The 19,194-nt window shown below is 43.2% G+C and overlaps 1 protein-coding gene across 6 annotated transcripts in view; it reads left to right on the plus strand.

Moving 5' to 3' along the window:
- The window catches only part of LOC124862348 (histone deacetylase 5-like), a 290,249-nt gene that overhangs the window by 213,782 nt on the left and 57,273 nt on the right, over nt 1-19,194 (plus strand). The gene's annotated exons all lie outside the window — the stretch shown is intronic.

Consider the following 19,194-nt stretch of genomic DNA (forward strand, 5'->3'; position numbering starts at 1 on the left):
CATTCAAGGTGTGTTGACTTTGCTTTGCTTGGGAGCTTGTAGCCAGAAATCTGTTAGTCCCACATCAATGAGGGTGACATTTTCTGAATTGTGAAAGAGAATCCTACGTTTTGATACATAATCTGTATCAGTACAGTGAGGAGAATTTTTCATCCTTTCTCAGGTTATTCAAAAAGTTAGTGTGCACTCTAGCAGCATGAACATTCCTTCACTAGATTACTTTATAAAACTGAAAATCTGAAAAAAAGTTAATAAAGTTTAAACCAAAATTGTAGAAAACCTATAAAAGATATCAAAAAGTTGAATAATACAATAATAGCTGAAGCTTGTGATAGCCTTGTAAAAGTTGAATGGTGTTTCTAGATGAAAGCATGCAGAAGTACTTAAATGGCAAAAAGATTGAAGAATTTTCCATTCATTTCAATGGGAGCCAAAAAATCATAAAAAGCTGAATATTTTAAAAAGTATAAAAGGTATAAATACCAAAACTCATAGCTGGAGTGTCCTGAAAGGGCTGAACATTGTAAAGGTTGAACGGTTGAAATAGCAAAAAGTATGCAGAACTAGAAGCAACTTAAATAGTGTATGGAAGCAACCAGAATCAGAAGAATAATAAAGAACTAGAAAATTTCGGAAGAAATTTAGACGGGGCCTGCCTCTTGGTGCGTGCTTCTCGGACCGGAACTTGCTATTTTTTCATTGTCTATGCTATTATCAGCTTAAAATATTACTAGTGACTCTGGAAGACTGAGGCTTTTATTTTGAAATTTTCAGTAAGCCTTATTTTAAATGGGCAACACTGGGTGAGCTCCAACATTAGTGTGAAGCCCAGTCCTGACATGATCTATTGTTTAAAATACAAAGGCTTTTATTTTGTAGAGCATGTTTTGTCTTATTTTGAAAGTCCAGCATGGTTGTACTTTCAGGTCTGGGTTAGTTCCATTAGTTAAATAGAACCCGCTTGCTATTTAAAAATCATTTTCTATGCTCTTGTCAGCTCACAATATCCATAGTAACTCTTGAAGACTGAGGCTTTTATTTTGAAAGTTTCAGTAAGCCTTATTTTAAAAGGGCCAACATAGTCCCATTTCCAACACTTGATGAGCTTCAAAAATAGTGTAAAGGCCAGTCCTTCAATGAATCTATAGTTTAAAATGTAAGGGCTTTTATTTTGTAGAGCATGTTTTGTCTTAGTTTGAAAGTCCAGCATGGTTGTCCCTTCAGGTCTGGGTTAGTTCCATTAGTTAAATAGAACCCGCTTGCTATTTAAAAATAATTTTCTATGCAGTTGTCAGCTCACAAAATCCATAGTAACTATGGAAGATGTGGGCTTTTATTTTGGAAGTTTCAGTAAGCCTGTTTCAAAGGACCAGCATAGTCCCATTCCCATCACTGGGGGAGCTCCAACAGTAGTGTGAAGCCCACTCCTGCAATTATCTATTGTTTAAAGGCTTTTATTTTGTAGAGCATGTTTTGTCTTATTTTGAAAATCAAGCATGGTTGTCCTTTCAGGTCTGGGTTATTTCTATTAGTTATATAGAACATGCTTGCTATTCTAAAACCATTGTGTATGTTATTATAAGCTTTAAATAATCATTAGTAAGCATGGAGCTTTGATGAAAGAAATTGACCTTTAGGGTTAATCACTGTTGTCTGGATGTTGGAACAGCAGTACATGCTGTTTAAGTATCCCACAGAACATGGTCGCCATATAGTTGCCTCCTATGAAGATGGTCAAAGGGTTAGGGGTCGGGTCAGGTTTTAGCCATAGAAATGAATGAAAATCAATGAAAGTCAATGCAAAGTCCTCAGAAAGATAGTAATCCATGTATGTGTATATGTGTGTGTGTGTGTGGGTGGGTGGGTGTGTGTGTGTGGGTGTGTGTCCCAGTGTGAGACACAGAGCGGCAGAAAGAAAGACAGAATCACATCCAGACATATACAGTAGGAGATACACAGAGCTATAAATAGAACAGTGAGGAATGAATCAGCCAATCATCAAAGTAACTTGACACCTGCTGTTTCTCACTCACGCAGCACCTCACTCTGTGTCTGCCCCTCGGCTGGCTTTATAACATGGAGGCGCATGCTCCCGAACGACTGGCCATAACTCGGAAACCGTAGGGGCGATCGATGTCATTCTTGGACCGTTTTTATCAGAACGGACAGGGGAACGATAATATTCATCCTTTATTTTTGAAAATATAATAATAAAGGCACAACACAAGGTGAAAAGAGAGGGAAAATGGAGAAAAAGACAAAAATGCCTGAATATGCTCCCGAACAAAGTCTAATATCTCGGAAACCGTACATGGTATTTGAAATTTTTTTAAACTGTGGGCGACAGCTATCCCTCGTCCCCAATCATGGAGATTCTCATAGCTCTATGTCATTCACAGTATAAAATAGGATGATGGAAAGAAATGGTGTCACTCATGGATTACTGGTCAAACTCTCATTGAAAATACATGGGAGGCCTACAGAATTCCTGTGAGTCTTGGCGATCGAGGGGGTTTTGACAGAAATCTACGAAACCTAGAACAATTTTAAAGTTATTGTGTGAAAGCAGAGGTCCGGCCCTACAAACTGACCGAAAATTGTGACTTTAGAGCGAAATTTGTGGCCGTGAGTGCCAGTTAAAAATAATTTTTCCTGAAAAAATCCCCTCTTTCTACACTCTAGTAACTGCCATCTCCACTGTTAGAGTGTGATTTTGTCGCAAACCTTGTGTCGCTTGAAGTCTAATTTTAGACAAACCGTAGCAGTTATCAACAATCCGTTTTCATTTCTGAAGAGCCGGCAGATTTTTCTACAAACTGAAAGTCAAACTGTGTTTCTAGGTGAAAGTATGGCGATACAGTAGAGCCTCAAAAACAGTGAATTTTGAGGATTCCTCTGCCCCTGACTCCATTCATTCCTATGGGGATTTTGGGGGGGGCGGTTTTTCGTTAATTACGTCGCCATGGTAACTCGAAACGCCAATAAAAGTAATAGCATACCTCCCGGGACCGAGCCGGACGTTTTGATATATATATTGTGGGGGTGCACGCTGCGGTTCGGGCCGCATTAATCTGGATGGAAGAAAAATAATAAAGAGTCCAGTTTAGAGGTGAATAGTAATGCATTCAATGCCTCCTATGCATTGCAATGGCAGGCCCCAACTAGAAAATTTCGGAAGAAATTTAGACGGGGCCTGCCTCTTGGTGCGTGTTTCTCGGACCGGAGCTTGCTATTTTTATTAAAATTCATTGTCTATGCTATTATCAGCTTAAAATATTACTAGTGACTCTGGAAGACTGAGGCTTTTATTTTGAAATTTTCAGTAAGCCTTATTTTAAATATCCAACATAGTCCCATTTCCAACACTGGGTGAGATCCAACATTAGTGTGAAGCCTAGTCCTGAAATGATCTATTGTTTAAAATGCAAAGACTTTTATTTTGTAGAGCATGTTTTGTCTTATTTTGAAAGTCCAGCATGGTTGTACTTTTAGGTATTGGTTAGTTCCATTAGTTATATAGAACCTACTTACTATTTTAAAACAATTGTCTATGCTATTATCAGCTTAAAATGTCCTTAGTAACTATGGGGGGTTGAGGCTTTTATTTTGAAAGTTTCAGTAACCCTTATTTCAAAGGACCAGCATAGTCCCATTTCCAACACTGGGTGAGCTCCAACATTAGTGTAATGCCCAGTGCTGCAATCATCTATTGTTTAAAAAGTAAAGGCTTTTATTTTGTAGAAGATGTTTTGTCTTATTTTGAAAGTCCAGCATGGTTGTCCTTTCAGGTCTGGGTTATTTCTATTAGTTATATAGAACCTGCTTGCTCTTCTGAAATCATTGTGTATGCTATTATCAGCTTTCAAATATAATTAGTAACCATGGAAGGCTGATAAAAGAAATTGCCCTTTAGGGTTAATCACTGTTGTCTGGATGTTGGAACAGCAGTACATGCTGTTTAAGTACCCCACACAAAATGGCCGCCATGTAGTTGCCTCCTGTGAAGATGGTCAAAAGGTTAGGGGTCAGGTCAGGTTTAGGCCATAGAAATGAATGAAAATCAATGGAAATCAATGCAAAGTCCTCAAAAAGATAGTAATCCATGAATGTGTGTGTGTGTCTGAGTGTGAGACACAGAGAGGCAGAAAGAAAGACAGAATCACATCCAGACATATACAGTAGGAGATACACAGCGCTATAAATAGAACAGTGAGGAATGAATCAGCCAATCAGCAAAGAGTGTCAGTGTAACTTGACACCTGCTGTTTCTCATTCACGCAGCACCTCACTCTGTGTCTGCCCCTGGGCTGGCTTTATAACATGGAGGCGCATGCTCCCAAACTACTGGCCATAACTCGGAAACCGTAGGGGCTATCGATGTCATTCTTGGACCGTTTTTATCAGAACGGACATGGGAACATTAATATTCATCCTTTATTTTTGAAAATATAATAATAAAGACACAACATTAGGTGAAAAGAGAGGCAAAATGGAGAAAAAGACAAAAATGCCTGAACATGCTCCCGAACAAAGTCTAATATCTCGGAAACCGTACATGGTATTTGAAAACTTTTTGAAATGTGGATGACAGCTATCCCTCGTCCCCAATCATGGAGATTTTCATACCTCTATGTCATTCACAGTATAAAATAGGATGATGGAAAGAAATGGTGTCACTTATGGTTTACTGGTCAAACTCTCATTGAAAATACATGGGAGAAGGCCTACAGAATTCTACTGACTTTTGGCAATCGAGGGGGGTTTGACAGAAAACCGTGAGACCTAGAACAATTTTAAAGATATTGTGTGAAAGCAGAGGCCCGGCCCTACAAACTGACCGAAAATTGTGACTTTAAAGCGAAATGTGTGGCCGTGAGGGCGCGTTAAATATCAGTTTTCCTGAAAAAAACCCTGCTTACTACACTCTAGTAACTGCCATCTCGACTGTAGGAGTGGGATTTTCTTGCAAACTTTGTGTGACTTGAAGTCTAATTTTAGAGAAACCGTAGCAGTTATCAACAAACCGTTTTCCCTTCTGAAAAGCCGGCGGATTTCTCTACAAATGAAAGTCCAACTGTGTTTCTAGGTTGAAGTATGGCGATACAATAGAGGCTCAAAAACAGTGAAGTTTGAGGATTCCTTCCTCCCTTGACTCCATGCATTTCTATGGGATTTTGGGCCGCGGTTTTTTGTTAATTACGTCGCCATGGTAACTCGAAACGCCAATAAAAGTAATAGCACACCTCCCGGGACCGAGCCGGACGTTTTGATATATATATTGTGGGGGTGCACGCTGCGGTTCGGGCAAAGAAAAAAATATAAATAAAGAGTCCAGTTTAGAGGTGAATAGTAATAGGTGCCTCCATGCATGCATTGCTATGGTAGGCCCCAACTAGAAAAATTGCATTTCCTACAAAAATGCAGTGTGACTGCTAAAAGCTGAATTCTCTAGCTGAAAGTTTGCAGAAACAAGTTGAAGGTGACTGCAGATAATCTGCTGAAATGTAATGAATTGGCAAAAAACAGAAATACTAAACTCATTTGCTGAAAGCTGGCAGATAGAAGCTAAGGTTGACAGCAGAATATTGCCTAAATTTCAATGAATTAGCTGATAATAGAAGAGTTAGCTCACAGATGCTTAAGTTAACAGCAAAAAACAGCTGAAGTCTAATAAATTAGCAGAACTAGCAGAAACATTAGCAAGAAAAACGGTCCTTTGAACTGTTCAAGTAGGAAGACTGTGAGCGAGAAAACCGCTGAACTAGGTAAAGTTACCTCAAAACTGCTTGTTGTTGAAACAGAATATTATAACAGTAGTGTATAAGCTAACATTAGCTAAAAAACTAATGCTCGCTAAAATGCTAACAGTATTTTAGCTAACAGTAGCAAGTTAATTTTAACCAAATGCTAACGCTAGCTTAAATGCTAAAATTAGCATGTTGGCTAACACCAGCATCTTAGCTAACATTAACTCGCCATTCAATATATCAGTTTAGCCTTAGAATTGAAAATTTGCCTGTTAATGTTAGACAACATCCTAATGTTAGCATTTAAGCTAACAGTACCATGTTGGCTAATTTTAACTAATTCCATTCAATATGTCATTTTAGCCAAGACCCCCTCATGATTACTACACAATCGAGGCACGAGACGTCGCCCAATGTGGCGGAGCCGCTCTGTCCATTCTGAACGCAGGTGGAAAACATCGAGCAGAAGCACTGTTGTCTCAGTTTTACATTTCCAAAGACAATTGATCCTAGTTTATTTTCCCTCCTATTGCTTAGCTCCCGCTCCCGTCTGCTCCAGTTAATTTTTATCCTGTACCGTCCCAATCACGTGATCTTTACTGATGCTGTCTCCCGTCCCGCGGGATTCCCATGGGAATCCCGTGACCCGTGGGACTCCCGAAAAAATGTGAGCCTCTAGTTGGGACCCGTCAGAGAGCGCCTGGTGGATGGGTTGCTCCTCGCGGGACCCGGCCGGGCCAAGCCCGAAGGAGAGACGCGAGGCCATCCCCCAGTGGGCCCACCACCTGCAGGGGGAACCGTGAGGGACCGGTGCAAAGAGGATTGGGCGGCGGACGAAGGTGGAGACCTCGGCGGCCCGATCCCCGGATGCTTAGGCTGGCTCTAGGGACGTGGAATGTCACCTCGTTGGGGGGAAGGAGCCTGAGCTTGTGCGGGAGGTCGAGAGATATCGTCTAGAAATAGTCGGGCTCGCTTCCATGCACAGCATGGGCTCTGGAACCCATCTCCTTGAGAGGGGCTGGACTCTCTTCTACTCAGCTCAGCCGTCTCGTGTTGGGGTTTACCCCAGTGCATGACAGAGTCACATCCCTGCACCTTTGGGTTAGGGACAGGGCTCTGACTGTCGTTTCGGCCTACGAGCTGGGCGGTAGTGCGGAGTACCCGGCTTTTTGGTGTCCCTGTCGGGGGTTCTGGATAGTGCCCCTCCCGGGGACTCCATTATTCTGCTGGGGGACTTCAACGCCCACGTGGGAAACGACAGTGACACCTGGAGAGGCGTGATCGGGAGGAATGGCCTCCCCGATCTGAATCCGAGTGGTGTTTCGTTATTGGACTTCTGTGCTAGTCACGAATTGTCCATAATGAACACCATGTTCAAGCATAAGGGTGTCCATCAGTGCACTTGGCATCAGGACATCCTAGACAGGCGGTCGATGATCGACTTTGTTGTCGTATCGTCAGACCTTTGGCTGCATGTTTTGGACACTCGGGTGAAGAGAGGGGCTGAGCTGTCCACTGATCACCACCTGGTGGCGATTTGGATCCGCTGGAAGAGGATAAAGCCGACAGACTTGGCAGGCACAAGCGCATAGTGAGGGTCTGCTGGGAACGTCTGGCAGAGCCATCGGCCAAGGATGTATTCAACTCCCACCTCCGGGAGAGCTTTGACCAGATTCCGGGGGATATTGGAGACATAGTGTCCGAGAGACATAGAGACCATGTTCTCCGCATCTATTGTCAATGCTGCTGCCCGTAGCTGCGGCCGTAAGATCTGCGGTGCCTGTCGCGGCGGCAATTCCCGAAGGCCAAGTGTGCCGCGCAAGAGACTAAGTGTGCCGCGGCCCGGGCTGTGACAGAGGCAAAAAGCTGGGCCTGGGAGGAGTTCGATGAGGCCATGGAGAAGGACTACTGGTTGGCCTCGAAGGGATTCGGGCAATCTGTCCAGCGCCTCAGTAGAGGGAAGCAGTGCTTTGCCAACACTGTTTACAGTGAGGGTGGCAGGCTGCTGACCTCAACTGGGGACATTATCGGGCAGTACTTTGAGGATCTCCTCAATCCTGCCATCATGCATTCCCTGGTGGAAACAGAGGCTGGGGACCAGGGGTTAGACTCTTTCATCACCCGGGCTGAAGTCACCGAGGTGGTTAAAAAGCTCCGCGGTGGCAGGGCTTTGAGGATGGATGAGTTCCGCCCTGAATACCTCAAGTCTCTGGATGTTGTAGGGCTGTCATGGTTGACACGTCTCTTCAACATTGCGTGGTCGGGGACAGTGCCTCTGGCAGACTGGGGTGGTGGTCCCCCTTCACAAGAAGGGTTACCAAAGAGTGTGTTCCAACTACAGGGGATCACACTCCTCAGCCTCCCTGTTATGGCCTACGCCAGGGTATTGGAGAGGAGAGGAGAGTCCAGCCGATAGTCGAACCTCGGCTTCAGGAGGAGCAGTGTAGTTTTCATCCCAGCCGTGTAACACTGGACCAGCTCTATACCCTCTACAGGGTACTCGAGGGTTCATGGGAGTTTGCCCAACCAGTCCACATGTGTTTTGTGGACCTGGAGAAGGCATTCGACTGTGTCCCTCGTGGTGCCCTGTGGGGGGTGCTCCAGGAGTATGGAATCGGGGCTCTTTATTAGGGGCCATCCAGGCTCTGTACAAGCGGAGCAAGAGTTTGGTCCGCATTGCCGGCACTAAGTCGGACCTGTTCCGAGTGCATGTTAGACTCCGGCAGGGCTGCCCTTTGTCACCGGTCCTGTTCATTACTTTTATGGACAGGATTTCTAGGCGCAGCCAAGGGCCGGAGGGGGTCTGGTTTGGAGACCAGTGGATTTTGTCTGATGACGGATGATGTGGTCCTGCTGGCCCCCTCTAGCCAAGACCTACAGCATGCGCTGGGGCGGTTCGCAGCCGGAAAAGGGTGGCTTGTCCTCTTCAGGTTGGAGGGGAGTTCCTGCCTCAAGTGGAGGATTTCAAGTATCTTGGGGTCTTGTTCACGAGTGAGGAAAAAATGGAGTGGGATATCGACAGACGGATTGGTGCGGCTGCCACAGTAATGGGGGCACTGTGCTGGTCCGTTGTGGTGAAGAGAGAGCTGAGCCGACAAGCGAAGCTCTCGATTTACCGGTCGGTCTACGTTCCTACCCTCACCTATGGCCATGAACTTTGGGTCATGACCGAAAGAACGAGATCCCGGATACAAGTGGCTGACAAGCTACAAGCTTCCTCCGTAGGGTGTAGGCACTCCCTTAGAGACAGAGCGAAGAGCTCGGCCATCCGGGAGGGGCTCGGAGTAGAGCCGCTGCTCCTCCACATTGAGAGGAGCCAGTTGAGGTGGCTCGGGCATCTATACCAGATGCCTCCTGGACGCCTTCCTCGGGAGGTGTTCCAGGCACGTCCCACCAGGAGGAGACCCGGGGTACGGCCCAGGACACGCTGGAGGGACTATGTCTCTCGACTGGCCTGGGAATGCCGTGGGTTCCCCCCGGATGAGGTGTCTGGGTAGAGGTGTCTGGGCGTCTCTGCTGAGTCTGCTGCCCCCGCGACCCGGTACCGGATAAAGCGGAAGAAGACGAGTATGAGTTCAAGTATGTCAATTTAGCCTGAAAATAAGCCTAAATGCTAATGTTAGCTTAAATGCTAACATTAGCATGTGGGCTATCACTAGCATATTAGCTAACATTGACTCATTCCATTCAACACATCAATTTAGCCTTGTAAGTGATTTTTAGCCTAAATACTAATGTTAGCTTAAATGCTAACATCAGCATTTTAGCTAACACTAGCATGTTGGCTAACATTACGTCACTCCATTCAATATGTTAATGTAGCCTTATATTTGAAAATCAGCCTAAATTGTAATGTTAGCTTAAATGCTAACATTAGCATGTGGACTATCACTAGCATGTTGGCTAACACTGACTCATCTCATTCAATATGTCAGTCTAGCCTAGAAACTAAAATTAGCCTAAATGCTAATGTTAGCTTAAACATTAGCTCAGTCTATCTATAATGCTTGCATATTGCATATTGACCTATATGCAAAGGTCAATGAAATTGCCCTCTAAGATTAATCACTGTTGTCTAGCTGTACAACAGTACAAGCTGTTTAAGTACCCAACACAAAATGGCAGCCATGTAGTTGCCTCCTATGAAGATGGTCAAAGGGTTAGTGGTAGGGTCAGGTTTAGGCCATAGAAATGAATGAAAATAAATGGAAGTCAATGCAAAGTCCTCAAACAGGAAGTAATCCATGGATGGATGTGTGTGTCTGTGTGTCCGAGTGGGAGACAGATAGAGAATAGAGGCAGAAAGAGAGAGGATAACAGACAAACATATTTTAGAGTGGGAGATATAGTGAGATATAAAGGAAGTAGTGAGGAACGAATGCCAATCAACAACAACTGTCAATGTAACCCGACAGCTGCAGCATTTCTAAGGCTACGTTCCCACTGCAGGTCTAAATGCTCAAATCCGATTTTTTCGGGGAATCTAATTTTTTTGTATTGTCGTTCCCGTTAATTTGAAAATGTTGCGGCTCCAAACTGATCTGCATGCACATAGGAACAATAAGTACGTCATCAAGCGCAGCACAGCAGTAAACATGGAGAAATAGGTGTTATGGTTTAAGTGTACAACAGAAGCCATTTTTTGTGTCAGCGGGTGCTGTGTGGCACAACAAACTGTTTGGGTGCGGTGACACAGCCAACAATGGTGGGGCAGAAATGTTAACGACAAAACAGAGACTGACTTTATTCAGAACTTTATCATGTCAATGGAAACTTTTAATCATATATGGCAGCGTCTATCCTTTCAACTCCACAAGCAGAAGACTTGATGCAATCCAGTATATCAGAATGCAGCAGGGGCAGAACATCACATGCTCGGCAACCTCGATAGCATTTTAAAGTCCCCCGTCTGTTTTGCTTACTGCTACAGTTTCCTGCTGGGCAGCACAAAGATGTGATGAATGTGACAGAAAGTGATGTCCAAGTCACATCTAATGTGCCTTGGTCGTTCCCACTGCAGTCACATTACAAAAGATCAGATACGAGTTGGATTCAGGACCCATAGGAATGTGGCTCAAATGGGACTTGAAAAAGTCAGATACGGGCCAAGTCTCAGCGTTCCTACTTGTTTTAAAAAGCCTGACCTGATCACTTCACCCCAAAACAATCAGATTTGGGCCACATTTGCCTGCAGTGCGAACGGGTCTTTAGGCAGCACGTCACTATCGTCTCATCCTGGCCTTTTTAACACAGTGGTGCATGGTCCTGAACTACTCCCCATAACTTGAAAACTGCAAGGGCTATCCATGTCATTCTTGGACAGTTTTTATGAGAACAGACAGGGGAACAATAATATCAGTCTTTTTATTTATTTATTATTATCGACACAACAGTAATTCAGTTCAGTTTCAATTCAGTTTATTTACAGGTCTTTCTCAAAATATTAGCATATTGTGATAAAGTTAATTATTTTCCATAATGTCATGATGAAAATTTAACATTCATATATTTTAGATTCATTGCACATTAACTGAAATATTTCAGGTCTTTTATTGTCTTAATTCAGATGATTTTGGCATACAGCTCATGAAAACCCAAAATTCCTATCTCACAAAATTAGCATATCATTAAAAGGGTCTCTAAACGAGCTATGAACCTAATCATCTGAATCAACGAGTTAACTCTAAATACCTGCAAAAGATTTCTGAGGCCTTTAAAACTCCCAGCCTGGTTCATCACTCAAAACCCCAATCATGGGTAAGACTGCCGACCTGACTGCTGTCCAGAAGGCCACTATTGACACCCTCAAGCAAGAGGGTAAGACAGAAAGAAATTTCTGAACGAATAGGCTGTTCCCAGAGTGCTGTATCAAGGCACCTCAGTGGGAAGTCTGTGGGAAGGAAAAAGTGTGGCAGAAAACGCTGCACAACGAGAAGAGGTGACCGGACCCTGAGGAAGATTGTGGAGAAGGGCCGATTCCAGACCTTGGGGGACCTGCGGAAGCAGTGGACTGAGTCTGGAGTAGAAACATCCAGAGCCACCGTGCACAGGCGTGTGCAGGAAATGGCCTACAGGTGCCGCATTCCCCAGGTCAAGCTACTTTTGAACCAGAAACAGCGGCAGAAGCGCCTGACCTGGGCTACAGAGAAGCAGCACTGGACTGTTGCTCAGTGGTCCAAAGTACTTTTTTCGGATGAAAGCAAATTCTGCATGTCATTCGGAAATCAAGGTGCCAGAGTCTGGAGGAAGACTGGGGAGAAGGAAATGCCAAAATGCCAGAAGTCCAGTGTCAAGTACCCACCGTCAGTGATGGTCTGGGGTGCCGTGTCAGCTGCTGGTGTTGGTCCACTGTGTTTTATCAAGGGCAGGGTCAACGCAGCTAGCTATCAGGAGATTTTGGAGCACTTCATGCTTCCATCTGCTGAAAAGCTTTATGGAGATGAAGATTTCATTTTTCAGCTCGACCTGGCACCTGCTCACAGTGCCAAAACCACTGGTAAATGGTTTACTGACCATGGTATCACTGTGCTCAATTGGCCTGCCAACTCTCCTGACCTGAACCCCATAGAGAATCTGTGGGATATTGTGAAGAGAACGTTGAGAGACTCAAGACCCAACACTCTGGATGAGCTAAAGGCCGCTATCGAAGCATCCTGGGCCTCCATAAGACCTCAGCAGTGCCACAGGCTGATTGCCTCCATGCCACGCCGCATTGACGCAGTCATTTCTGCAAAAGGATTCCCGACCAAGTATTGAGTGCATAACTGTACATGATTATTTGAAGGTTGACGTTTTTTGTATTAAAAACACTTTTCTTTTATTGGTCGGATGAAATATGCTAATTTTGTGAGATAGGAATTTGGGGTTTTCATGAGCTGTATACCAAAATCATCCGTATTAAGACAATAAAAGACCTGAAATATTTCAGTTAGTGTGCAATGAATCTAAAATATATGAATGTTAAATTTTCATCATTACATTATGGAAAATAATTAACTTTATCACAATATGCTAATATTTTGAGAAGGACCTGTATATAGCGCCAATTCACAACACATGTCGTCTCAAGGTACTTCACAAAGTCAGGTACATACATTCCAATTATTCCTAACCTTGAACAGTGTAGTCAGATTCAGTTATTTATTCAAATTGGGTAAAAAGTTTTTCTATCTAAGGAAACTCAGCAGATTGCATCCAGTCAGTGACTTGCAGCATTCACTCCACCTGGATGAGCATGTAGAGACAGTGGAAAGTCACTGGCGTTGACTTTGCAGCAATCCCTCATACTGAGCATGCATGTAGCGACAGTGGAGAGGAAAAACTCCCTTTTAACAAGAAGAAACCTCCAGTAGAACCAGGCTCAGTGTGAGCGGCCATCTGCCACGACCGACTGGGGGTTTGAGAGAACAGAGCAGAGACACAAAAAGAACACAGAAGCACTGATCCAGGAGTCCTTTCTATGGGAAGGAGAAGTACATGTTAATGGATGTAGCTCCTTTAGTCGTTTTATCTAGAAAGAAAGAGCAGATAAACTCTGAGCCAGTTTTCAAGATTAGAGTCTGAAAGAAAGCACATAGAGTTAGTCACAGTAAACTCAGTCAGTAGCTATGTCTAGGAGAAAAGTAGGGTTAAACACTGAAAGACAGGGCTATGTGGATCATCGGAAGAAGGTGAGCATTAAGTTGTTGGCAGCAGAAGCTTGAACGATGCCCCCATCCAGAACGGAGTCACGGGTAGACACAGAGTCATGCCAGATGTAGCTTCTAGGAAGAGAAAAGAGAGAGAACATAAAATTAAAAGCTGAAATAACAGCAAATAATGCATAAATGGAGAGTAGTGTGAGAATGTAGCGAAGATGGTGAAAGTGGTCATTATGTCCTCCAGCAGCCTAAGCCTATAACAGCATAACTACAGAGATAGCTCAGGATAACCTAAGCCACTCTAACTATAAACTTTATCAAAAAGGAAAGTTTTAAGCCTAGCCTTAAAAGTAGACAGGGTGTCTGCCTCACGGACTAAAACTGGGAGCTGATTCCACAGGAGAGGAGCCTGATAACTAAAGGATCTCCCTCCCATTCTACTTCTAGAGACTCTAGGAACCACCAGTAAACCTGCAATCTGAGAACGAAGTGCCCTGTTAGGAATATATGGAACAAGGAGCTCTCTGATGTATGATGGAGCTAGATCATTAAGGGCTTTATATGTGAGGAGGAGAATTTTAAACTCTATACTGGATTTAACAAGGAGCCAATGAAGGGAAGCTAAAATAGGAGAAATATGATCTCTCTTTTTAATTTTCATCAGAACTCTTGCTGCAGCATTTTGGATCAGCTGAAGGCTTTTAACTGCATTTTGTGGACATTCTGATAGTAAAGAAGGTGAAAAGAAAGAGAAAATGGAGAAAAAGTCATAATTGCCTGAATTTACTCTCGAACAACTTCCTATAACTCTGAAACTGTAATAAAGATGGATGTGATTCATGCATCGTATGATTCATAAAGTGCATTCAGGCACATTGCCCTCTAAGATTAATCACTGTTGTCTAGCTGTTGTCTAGCTGTACAACAGTACAAGCTGTTTAAGTACCCAACACAAAATGGCAGCCATGTAGTTGCCTCCTATGAAGATGGTCAAAGGGTTAGTGGTAGGGTCAGGTTTAGGCCATAGAAATGAATGAAAATAAATGGAAGTCAATGCAAAGTCCTCAAACAGGAAGTAATCCATGGATGGATGTGTGTGTCTGTGTGTCCGAGTGGGAGACAGATAGAGAATAGAGGCAGAAAGAGAGAGGATAACAGACAAACATATTTTAGAGTGGGAGATATAGTGAGATATAAAGGAAGTAGTGAGGAACGAATGCCAATCAACAACAACTGTCAATGTAACCCGACAGCTGCAGCATTTCTAAGGCTACGTTCCCACTGCAGGTCTAAATGCTCAAATCCGATTTTTTCGGGGAATCTAATTTTTTTGTATTGTCGTTCCCGTTAATTTGAAAATGTTGCGGCTCCAAACTGATCTGCATGCACATAGGAACAATAAGTACGTCATCAAGCGCAGCACAGCAGTAAACATGGAGAAATAGGTGTTATGGTTTAAGTGTACAACAGAAGCCATTTTTTGTGTCAGCGGGTGCTGTGTGGCACAACAAACTGTTTGGGTGCGGTGACACAGCCAACAATGGTGGGGCAGAAATGTTAACGACAAAACAGAGACTGACTTTATTCAGAACTTTATCATGTCAATGGAAACTTTTAATCATATATGGCAGCGTCTATCCTTTCAACTCCACAAGCAGAAGACTTGATGCAATCCAGTATATCAGAATGCAGCAGGGGCAGAACATCACATGCTCGGCAACCTCGATAGCATTTTAAAGTCCCCCGTCTGTTTTGCTTACTGCTACAGTTTCCTGCTGGGCAGCACAAAGATGTGATGAATGTGACAGAAAGTGATGTCCAAGTCACATCTAATGTGCCTTGGTCGTTCCCACTGCAGTCACATTACAAAAGATCAGATACGAGTTGGATTCAGGACCCATAGGAATGTGGCTCAAATGGGACTTGAAAAAGTCAGATACGGGCCAAGTCTCAGCGTTCCTACTTGTTTTAAAAAGCCTGACCTGATCACTTCACCCCAAAACAATCAGATTTGGGCCACATTTGCCTGCAGTGCGAACGGGTCTTTAGGCAGCACGTCACTATCGTCTCATCCTGGCCTTTTTAACACAGTGGTGCATGGTCCTGAACTACTCCCCATAACTTGAAAACTGCAAGGGCTATCCATGTCATTCTTGGACAGTTTTTATGAGAACAGACAGGGGAACAATAATATCAGTCTTTTTATTTATTTATTATTATCGACACAACAGTAATTCAGTTCAGTTTCAATTCAGTTTATTTACAGGTCTTTCTCAAAATATTAGCATATTGTGATAAAGTTAATTATTTTCCATAATGTCATGATGAAAATTTAACATTCATATATTTTAGATTCATTGCACATTAACTGAAATATTTCAGGTCTTTTATTGTCTTAATTCAGATGATTTTGGCATACAGCTCATGAAAACCCAAAATTCCTATCTCACAAAATTAGCATATCATTAAAAGGGTCTCTAAACGAGCTATGAACCTAATCATCTGAATCAACGAGTTAACTCTAAATACCTGCAAAAGATTTCTGAGGCCTTTAAAACTCCCAGCCTGGTTCATCACTCAAAACCCCAATCATGGGTAAGACTGCCGACCTGACTGCTGTCCAGAAGGCCACTATTGACACCCTCAAGCAAGAGGGTAAGACAGAAAGAAATTTCTGAACGAATAGGCTGTTCCCAGAGTGCTGTATCAAGGCACCTCAGTGGGAAGTCTGTGGGAAGGAAAAAGTGTGGCAGAAAACGCTGCACAACGAGAAGAGGTGACCGGACCCTGAGGAAGATTGTGGAGAAGGGCCGATTCCAGACCTTGGGGGACCTGCGGAAGCAGTGGACTGAGTCTGGAGTAGAAACATCCAGAGCCACCGTGCACAGGCGTGTGCAGGAAATGGCCTACAGGTGCCGCATTCCCCAGGTCAAGCTACTTTTGAACCAGAAACAGCGGCAGAAGCGCCTGACCTGGGCTACAGAGAAGCAGCACTGGACTGTTGCTCAGTGGTCCAAAGTACTTTTTTCGGATGAAAGCAAATTCTGCATGTCATTCGGAAATCAAGGTGCCAGAGTCTGGAGGAAGACTGGGGAGAAGGAAATGCCAAAATGCCAGAAGTCCAGTGTCAAGTACCCACCGTCAGTGATGGTCTGGGGTGCCGTGTCAGCTGCTGGTGTTGGTCCACTGTGTTTTATCAAGGGCAGGGTCAACGCAGCTAGCTATCAGGAGATTTTGGAGCACTTCATGCTTCCATCTGCTGAAAAGCTTTATGGAGATGAAGATTTCATTTTTCAGCTCGACCTGGCACCTGCTCACAGTGCCAAAACCACTGGTAAATGATTTACTGACCATGGTATCACTGTGCTCAATTGGCCTGCCAACTCTCCTGACCTGAACCCCATAGAGAATCTGTGGGATATTGTGAAGAGAACGTTGAGAGACTCAAGACCCAACACTCTGGATGAGCTAAAGGCCGCTATCGAAGCATCCTGGGCCTCCATAAGACCTCAGCAGTGCCACAGGCTGATTGCCTCCATGCCACGCCGCATTGACGCAGTCATTTCTGCAAAAGGATTCCCGACCAAGTATTGAGTGCATAACTGTACATGATTATTTGAAGGTTGACGTTTTTTGTATTAAAAACACTTTTCTTTTATTGGTCGGATGAAATATGCTAATTTTGTGAGATAGGAATTTGGGGTTTTCATGAGCTGTATACCAAAATCATCCGTATTAAGACAATAAAAGACCTGAAATATTTCAGTTAGTGTGCAATGAATCTAAAATATATGAATGTTAAATTTTCATCATTACATTATGGAAAATAATTAACTTTATCACAATATGCTAATATTTTGAGAAGGACCTGTATATAGCGCCAATTCACAACACATGTCGTCTCAAGGTACTTCACAAAGTCAGGTACATACATTCCAATTATTCCTAACCTTGAACAGTGTAGTCAGATTCAGTTATTTATTCAAATTGGGTAAAAAGTTTTTCTATCTAAGGAAACTCAGCAGATTGCATCCAGTCAGTGACTTGCAGCATTCACTCCACCTGGATGAGCATGTAGAGACAGTGGAAAGTCACTGGCGTTGACTTTGCAGCAATCCCTCATACTGAGCATGCATGTAGCGACAGTGGAGAGGAAAAACTCCCTTTTAACAAGAAGAAACCTCCAGCAGAACCAGGCTCAGTGTGAGCGGCCATCTGCCACGACCGACTGGGGGTTTGAGAGAACAGAGCAGAGACACAAAAAGAACACAGAAGCACTGATCCAGGAGTCCTTTCTATGGGAAGGAGAAGTACATGTTAATGGATGTAGCTCCTTTAGTCGTTTTATCTAGAAAGAAAGAGCAGATAAACTCTGAGCCAGTTTTCAAGATTAGAGTCTGAAAGAAAGCACATAGAGTTAGTCACAGTAAACTCAGTCAGTAGCTATGTCTAGGAGAAAAGTAGGGTTAAACACTGAAAGACAGGGCTATGTGGATCATCGGAAGAAGGTGAGCATTAAGTTGTTGGCAGCAGAAGCTTGAACGATGCCCCCATCCAGAACGGAGTCACGGGTAGACACAGAGTCATGCCAGATGTAGCTTCTAGGAAGAGAAAAGAGAGAGAACATAAAATTAAAAGCTGAAATAACAGCAAATAATGCATAAATGGAGAGTAGTGTGAGAATGTAGCGAAGATGGTGAAAGTGGTCATTATGTCCTCCAGCAGCCTAAGCCTATAACAGCATAACTACAGAGATAGCTCAGGATAACCTAAGCCACTCTAACTATAAACTTTATCAAAAAGGAAAGTTTTAAGCCTAGCCTTAAAAGTAGACAGGGTGTCTGCCTCACGGACTAAAACTGGGAGCTGATTCCACAGGAGAGGAGCCTGATAACTAAAGGATCTCCCTCCCATTCTACTTCTAGAGACTCTAGGAACCACCAGTAAACCTGCAATCTGAGAACGAAGTGCCCTGTTAGGAATATATGGAACAAGGAGCTCTCTGATGTATGATGGAGCTAGATCATTAAGGGCTTTATATGTGAGGAGGAGAATTTTAAACTCTATACTGGATTTAACAAGGAGCCAATGAAGGGAAGCTAAAATAGGAGAAATATGATCTCTCTTTTTAATTTTCATCAGAACTCTTGCTGCAGCATTTTGGATCAGCTGAAGGCTTTTAACTGCATTTTGTGGACATCCTGATAGTAAAGAAGGTGAAAAGAAAGAGAAAATGGAGAAAAAGTCATAATTGCCTGAATTTACTCTCGAACAACTTCCTATAACTCTGAAACTGTAATAAAGATGGATGTGATTCATGCATCGTATGATTCATAAAGTGCATTCAGGCCTCGATGAACAATCATTGAGATGTTTATGTGAATACAATAAACTGACTGGGAGGTGTGACCCTTTAAAAATGTGGATCATTTTGACCATTTCTAACCTGAATGAACGACTGATATTTTACTTTGAAACAAACCTACTTCACGACAAAACGGTACAAGGTATCAAAAACATTTTTGGACCGCTGGTATCAGTGGCCATAGGTGAACAATCCTGGAGATTTTCATGTGACTACAGTAATCCGTCTAGGTGACTGTCTCATTTTAAGCTTCTTTAGGAAAGACAGATTTGGTACTCTTTAACAAACCATTTTTGGACAAAACTGTAAAAGGTATAAAAGGAATGCTTTACAGCATTCACACAATAAAGAGTTCACAATCCACTAAGTTAGGTTTACATGAAAAGCCAGTTTTAGGAAAATGTGTATTTGTTTGTACAAGGAAACTTTAAGGTGTTCTGAT

Source organism: Girardinichthys multiradiatus, chromosome X, assembly GCF_021462225.1.
Source record: "Girardinichthys multiradiatus isolate DD_20200921_A chromosome X, DD_fGirMul_XY1, whole genome shotgun sequence".
Lineage (NCBI taxonomy): Eukaryota > Metazoa > Chordata > Actinopteri > Cyprinodontiformes > Goodeidae > Girardinichthys > Girardinichthys multiradiatus.